Source organism: Patella vulgata, chromosome 9, assembly GCF_932274485.2.
Source record: "Patella vulgata chromosome 9, xgPatVulg1.2, whole genome shotgun sequence".
Classification (NCBI taxonomy): Eukaryota; Metazoa; Mollusca; class Gastropoda; family Patellidae; genus Patella; species Patella vulgata.
The window spans coordinates 43,685,220-43,693,387 of NC_065887.2; the positions used below are offsets into that span (position 1 = coordinate 43,685,220).

Here is an 8,168-nt window from a genome sequence, read left to right on the forward strand (position 1 = left end):
GCGTGGCTGTCCTTAATGAAGACCTAGATAAGATCAATACATGGGCAAAGACTTGGCTGGTCTCATTCAACCCACTGAAAACTGAAACACTTACAGTATCTAGTAAAAAGGACTCAATATTGCCAACATTCTCACTAGACCACACTGCAATAAAGGAAGTATTCGAGCACAAACATTTGGGGCTTTTCAAAATGACTGTAAATTTGATAGACATATCGACAATATCTTGACGAAAAGTTCTAGGCTTACAAACGTTCTCCGCTCTCTGAATTACAGACTAAATAGAAATTCTTTGAAAACATTGTACATATCATATATTTCGACTATTGTGATGTCATATGGGATGGGTGCACCGACGAACTTACTAACAAACTAGAATCATTACAACTTGACGCACTCAGGACTATATGTGGTGCTGTTAGGGGGACCAGCCATAGACTTTTATACGAGGAAACCGGTTTTATCACACTACAGGAGAGGCGAAGGCGTCATAAACTTATACTCTTTTACAAAATTATGAATCATCGTACACCACCATATCTTCACGAACTTACATTATTCCAGGAAAAGCCTTATAACCCTCGTAACAAATCTAATTTATCAGAGTACTTTTGTAGAACATCTTTATTTTCGAAATCATATATACCATCTACGATTAAGGAATGGAACCGACTTTCTGACTTTATAAAATCATCTCCCTCTATCAGTATAATTAAAAGTAAATTGAAACAATTTGACACACAAGCGCCATCATACTTTAGTTCAGGAAAAACAAAAAATCAGATTTTAGATTGTCGACTTCGCTTTTCCTGTAGTGACTTAAATGGTCATAAGTTCTTAAGGCACATCTCAGACAGCCCTGTATGCGCTTGCGGTCATGATTTTGAAGATACCGAACATTACCTTTTAACCTGTCCTCTACATCGCGATGCACGTAAACATTCAATTTTTACCTTACCCCAAAACGTGATTTCAATACAGACATTATTAAAAGGCACTGACGATATTATTATTTCAAGTATTATCTTTGAACAAGTCCATAGATTTCTAGACATCTCCGGAAGGTTTAAATAAAAATGAATCCAGTAGCTAAATATATGAATATGGCAAACCTGAAATTGTAAATATGTTCATAGGCCCCCCCCCCCCTTTTTTTTGTTCATTTTATTCTTTTATTCTTATACTATTTAGATTGATTTTATCATAACATGGTTATATAGTCTTTTTGTATATATTTTCTGTCATATAGGAAAGAGGTAATATAGGCCTAGCCTGTTCCTCCATCCTTTTCTGTGAATAAAATATTGTTTATAAAAAAAAAAACATGCCAAAGTTTATGAACTTTCTATGTTGCATTATCGAGTTATCGCACCTCAAAGTTTTCAGCATCCGGATTCGATGGTTTCAGTAAACAAAGGAACGTCCACGCTAAATCAAAGGTAGGTTGCTAGGCAACGAAACATACGGCCACAGCATCTAAATCGTCCGGGCAGTCATGTTGGTAATGAAACATTTATAATACACTAAAATCTGATTAAGAGTAACAATTAACTCATTAAGTAAATCATTAGAATTTGTTTGACCCATGCTAACATTTAGTATACAAAACATTTAATACCATGGATTTAGCTGTTCAAGTTACCAAAATCATTGAAAATCAATATACTTGTTCGTCTCAAGACCTTAAACTCTGTGGATCAATCGAAACAATTATATATATATATATATATATTATGATAACTATGGTCTCTAAAGTATCCACACGATTTTTCAAAGTGATCAAGGGCCATAACTCTGGCAGTAATTATCGAAATCATTGAAAAGCAATAGGTTTCTTCGTCTAGAGCATCCACAAGATATTTCAAAGTGATCAAGGGCCATAACTCTTAGACATAATTAACAGAAATTGCTGAAATTCAATAGGATTCTTCATTTCACTAAATTAAATAATGCATAAAAATTTCATACAGATCGGATGATAAGTTTTGTCATTAGAGCGTTCACATAGGGTCTTTAACAGTAGGAAGAGAGAAATGGGGTTTAACAGTACACTTGACACAAACTAGGTCATTTCGAGACAAACACATGGTTCAATTTTATTTCAATAATTCGCTTGCGCTTATGGATTTTTAGCAGTGGGAGGAAACCGGATGACCCGTAGAAAACCCATGAGGTTGGACAGGCAACCTACCCCTTGTCATACACAAGCGGGAAATCGATACCGCAACATTGACTTAAATGACAGACCTTATGATCAAATGAGAATAACCAAAACCACGTTAGTCATGAACTGACAACTTCTCTCTTACATTAATTTTCGTTGATTAACCCGACGTTTTTTCGTGCAATAGATGTAACAATGTCTTCATCAGAACAGCCATGAAATAGTGCAACAAATTGGGCAGAGGGGCATCTGAGGGGCCGATATAGAGATATGCCTAGTTCGGGTGGATTAAAATGGAACACTTTGCAGCTGGAAGGATCCAAGTTAAAACAACTCTCGTTCTTTACATTAAATGTGCTATACTCCAAAACTAAAACCTTGTTATCTATGAAATTGTTATCTCAAATTAATAAGAATCATGTTTCTTCCATGATAATCGTCACTTCCCTGAACATTGATTTCACAAGCTTATTCTGCAGCTCAGTTTTTCATCTACCGCCGGCTTGTTCAACATTTCACAGCAAAATTACAAGGCTAGTGTTCTCCCACCCTATCAGATCCAAACCACAGTGATGGTGAAATATTTTATTTGTAAATGATTTTTAACTACATCTATCAGTATTTAATTAATTAACAAACAATACAATAATATAATCTCTTTTAACTGATAAATTATCAATTGGTCCATATTAAACAATATTTTAAAAGCTATGAAATGCGGTTGCTCCTAAAAACATAACCACCCCGCACCCACTACTACATGTTGGTATGTCGAAAATTTCGAAATAATTTTGACCCGTTCTAATTCCCATAAAGGTTTATGTTCCAAGTTTAGGAAAAAAAAGAAAATTTAGAATGTTGACCTATAGCATGACGATCTGGCGGTCACGATCCACCCACCACCCTCACATCATTTTGGTATGCCGAAACTTTCGAAATATTTTTACCCCGTTCAAATTCCCATAAAGGTTTGTTCCAAGTTTAAAAAAATGGAAAATTTAGAAGTTTGACATGTAGCATCACAGATCTACAGGCATAAATAATGTTTAATATGGGGGTACAAAATAACAACCTTTATAATGTGTATTAATTTAACATAAGATAATCATTATGATAATAAAGAAAAATCATATGTCGATGATATTGTCCCAAGAGTAATATCAGTGAAATATAAATATAAATTAAAACATCTTATGGGTCTGACATAACATCCCTTTCCTCCCCTCCCTGCCAAACACAAAATCATATTGGGGTGTCCAAGTTTGAAATAATCGTTATTTGACCTCATTTAAAAACCCATCAAGTTTTATGTTCCAAGTTTAGAAAGTGAAAAATAGAATTTTAACCTTTGGCCTGAAAATATGGGAGCATAAAAATTAAATAATGTTTCCAAAATGTATAAAAATTAGTATCATAACATCAATGGTCAGTATTGCGAGCCGGCTACCCAACCCTAACTCCCATTTAGGAAGGGGGAGGTAGGATTTTCCCAAGTGCTCTGATCAACTGGAAGTGTTTACTCACTACTGACCTTACATTGTAAATAAAAATAATCATGAATATAATATAAATAAACAATAATAACAGTAGACATCTGTAGACGACTTCATTAGAAAAATACTAGTTTGGCAATAACAAGCTTATTTAGATAAATTGATGGAAATAACAAGCTTATTTAGATAAATTGATGACCGTTGGTGATATATAACAATAGTTAAATCCAAATTGCAAACGAACCCCATCAATTTGTGAATCAAAATGTTACAGTAAAGGAACACCTGCTAACAAGTCTTGGACACACCTTTACATAGAGAAGTGATTTGATAGACTTTTAGTGAAGATATCGGTTCAAACTCTACATGATGAAACAAGCCCAAATGTAATGTTCTAGAGAAACGAAGCGAACTGCCTATATAGCTATAAGATATAATAGTAAACTAACTATTAGAGATAACTGGGTGGCCAATTACAAGTCTTCAAAGATAACTGCCCCCGTCGAAGTCCAATGAATGGGGTGTGCACACCAGAATCGACGGAAAACGGAAAACTTCGTAGAAGCGAGACAGAAGTTTGTAATATATTTCATCCAGAATCTTGTTAAGATTAACAATGTCATAACCCTTGAGTTATGGTCTGTCTTATAATTGTGTGACCGTCCCATCTGACCGTCGGTGTGTTTTCTGCCAATAGAGATAAACATCTTCAGTGTGATCTTTGTTGTTGAAGTTATGGTGTTTATGTTGTGTATGTATGAAGAAACTGTCCGTCCCATCTGACAGTCGGTGTTTTCTCCGATAGAGATAAACATATTCGGTGTGATCTTTGTTGATGAAGTTATGGTGTTTATTTTGTGTATGTATGAAGAAACTGTCCGTCCCATCTGGTCGTCGGTGTGTTTTCTCCCGATAGAGGTAAACATCTTCGGTGTGATCGTTGTTGTTGAAGTTATGACATGTTACCCTAGACATAACAGACAGACTCGGTCCCTCAAGTAGTTTTACACCTCAAGCCTAACTAAAAGTCAGTGTTTCCAAGGGGTCCCCATTTTAAGATGTGTTTCAAACTAGTCAACAGAATGTCCTTTACTGTACCTATCAGACGGACCCATGAAAATTTAGAAAATATATACAATACATACAGAAAAAACATAAACCTGTTATTGCCAATCTAGAATTTCCCTATTCAACTTCCATTTCCAGTCGAGTTCCCGGTACCATAAACTGCCGCTTGACATCCATCCAAATCACAGCTGGAAAAAAAGGTAAACTATGACAATTAAATTGTCCATATGAATAATATCGTTTTAAAAAAGGACGTAGTTGAAAATTTGCCCATCTGTACAACAGGATTAATATTTCATGCTGTATTGTTTTGCGACTAGAAAATCTCAGCTTGCAGCTGAAGTATGATTTGTTCAAAGTAAACCGATACAGTAAATTCATCTAAGAACCACTATTCAACACTTAAAGTTACAATTTCATATTTTCTAAGAAAGTCAAAACATAATTATTTCTATGTCCTTTGCTCAATAGGTTGTCAACTCACTATTATACGATCATAGGTGTCATTCTCACACTTAAAAAAACTCATTTACACCGGAAATAATAACACAATTACCTCCCTTGTTTTCTATTCTCCACCATGGAGTAGTTATCTTCAAACGTTTGAATTTGAAGATGAAAATGATATTTTTGCCAATTTCTCAACTGGCAATAGTGAATTATAGGATTAATAGAAATAAAATGGGGTTTAACGTCCTACTCCTATACTGGGCTAATGAAGACGGGCATACGCCATACAGTGTGCTATGCGGGAAATTGTGCCCGGGCAGCGGCACTATCGCCTACTCTTATATCGAATTCCAACTGCCAAGGGATCTTTTACGTGCATTCTAATGTATACACGGGACCTGGGTTTTTCGTCTCATCCGAAGGACTAGACAGCTGTCCTTGTCAGGCCCTCCGTTCTGATAAGGGGAAAACACGTCGGAAAATCCACATGAACTTTCTCGGCCAATGCAGGGATCGAACACCCGACCTCCAGGCTAGTGAGCCAGCGTCTTAACCACCTAGCCACCGTGGCTCCTATAGAATTAATAGGATTATTCTTTAACAAGTTAGAACTGTTTATAGATACCATCTATTTTCAGGCTTTATTTTAATAGATTTTAAAAATATAACTCAAAAATATGAAATTGCAACTTTAAGGTGACCAAGTGATACGTTGTTGAAATGTCACAGTTTTGAAGGCGTAAGTTCTATTTCCAGGAATGTCTCAACAGTCAATATGTATAATTTGATTCAATGGCCACCATATTATGTAATTAAGTATATCACATGGAGTTTAATTTGAATTATTTATAAATTTTAGGGATAATTTAGAAATAAGTAAAGTTTGGTATTAATACCTACCCTGTCTGTTCTCCTATACCAGTGGTAATCGTCATATTGATCATTCGGCGTCTTAACATTGTTGTGGTCCTGTAAAATATACCATTATATATCAACAGCCAAGGACAAACTTGTTGCCTACATGAACTAGAGAAGTTGTAATCACCCTGCACGTTTCAAGTCAGTAGCTTGAAGCGTATATATGGTATTAGTGTCAGTGGCTTGTGGCACGAAGTAACAGTATATTGTCGCATACATAATATATTATGTCAACGCTTGGGCGACATAATATATTGTGTTGACGCTCCAAGCGTGTTAGCATATTAGACCTGTAGACTCAGTGGAATGTACGCGTCATCAGAGCGGATCCAGGGGTTGGACCATGGGGACCGGTCCACCCCCTTAACAATAGAAAGTGTCCCTGTAAATAAAAGAGGGCATCCTTATCAGAAAAAGGGCACCTGTGATGTCAGAATTTCAAAAAAGGGCACTTTTCTTTCGGATTAGGGTTAGGGTTAGGGTTAGGGTTAGGACACAGAAAAGAGAGAAAAAACAGAAAAGAAAAAAACAATCGAAACTTACCGATTCCATGATGGAAAATACCGCCAAAATATGTCTCCAAAGCATTCATTGGTTATCAAAGCGCCAATTAAATTTATCGTTGCAAGTTCATGCCTAGTCACCTCCATCCTAGTTCCAAGCGTTGACATAATATATTATATCGCCCAAGCGTTGACATAATATATTATGTATGCGACAATATACTGTTACTTCGTGCCACAGGCCACTGACACTAATACCATATATACGCTTCAAGCTACTGACTTGAAACGTATCGCCTGTTGTAATTAACAAGTATGTATGTTTTTTTTAATGTTTTAAAATAAGGAAAACAGTGAATTATTCGAGACGTATAAATATATATTTGAACTCCAGATAAGAAGTGAAATGGAATGGTCTAACACAATCAGCTACCCTCATTCGTGAAATTCCTATGAATAACCACTACTATTTCGGTTCATCGTGTTACATTAAACGACATTTTATGTTCTAAATAAAACTCATAAATAATGTTTGAAATTTTGTATTACAGTAATAACACTTCCGACTTTGTTTTAGAAATACAGAAAATATTGATATTAATGCTTACCTCATCGATTGCATAATAATTGTCTGTACAATAATACCTCCATGTATAATATGCTGTGTGTCCTGCTCATCCACAACTATCACCGTCTTCATACGTCCCTTACAAACATATCCCCACGATCCTGTAAATTAGTGAAGGATTATTAAGTATTGTACATCTAATCTCAGTTTATGTACTTTAACCGGCGCCGTCACTATTTTTAAAGAAAAAAATTATATTTATGTTTAGTTAGATCTTTCTTGACCCTTTATTTATTTTTTTCATCAAACTTACAATAAAAATCCTGTAAAATGCAATCAGTTTATGGACTAATAAAAAAGACAGCACGTTTTACATTTGTCTATTGTCATACCAAAAAATATTAAAATCTATAAAGTGGTGATGCATAACTCACCTGTATCCGTAAACTCTCTAGACCCCACTATCAACAATACATCTAAGTTTATCATAGAAACACGTTATACAAGATTATCTTTACTGGACTCTCATGAGAAATTTGCAATATACATTAAGGGCATTAAAAATCTAAGATAAACCAAATATCAGAATATATTAAGTATAGCACCCCTTACCTAACAAGCAAATGCAGTGAAAAACATGCAAAAAAAAACAAACAAAAAAACCCCAAAAAAGAAAATATTAGTTTCCTAAAGGAGATGTGGGATTAGTTGATTGATGCCATATTAATATATCCCAATTTAATTACTCCCCATGTCTACAACTTTCAACCAAAAAAAACCTATTAATACATCATGGAAAACTTCACATGATATTTACAAAGGAATCTGGTGCACAAGCCAAGCTTATACACATCAACCAGCCAGAATATAAAGACAGACCCAGTATAAGATAAATAATAACGTGTGTGGACCTCTCTATGATACCATAAACTTCTTGTCTCCTTTAGTGCAATCTGAAAATAAAAAAAACCCATGAATTAAATTAATGTTAACTCTTTTTTCCT

General features: G+C 35.0%; 1 long non-coding RNA gene across 1 annotated transcript; it reads right to left on the reverse strand.

Annotated features, from left to right (window-relative positions):
- Window positions 1–4,526: 4,526 nt before the first annotated feature.
- LOC130014334 (uncharacterized) lies at window positions 4,527–7,751 on the reverse strand. Its single transcript, XR_008789294.1, has 4 exons — window positions 7,599–7,751; window positions 7,205–7,325; window positions 6,076–6,144; window positions 4,527–4,913 (listed from the first exon to the last, which is right to left on the reverse strand). It is a non-coding gene; the product is annotated as an uncharacterized LOC130014334 (long non-coding RNA).
- Between the last annotated feature and the right edge of the window lie 417 nt (window positions 7,752–8,168).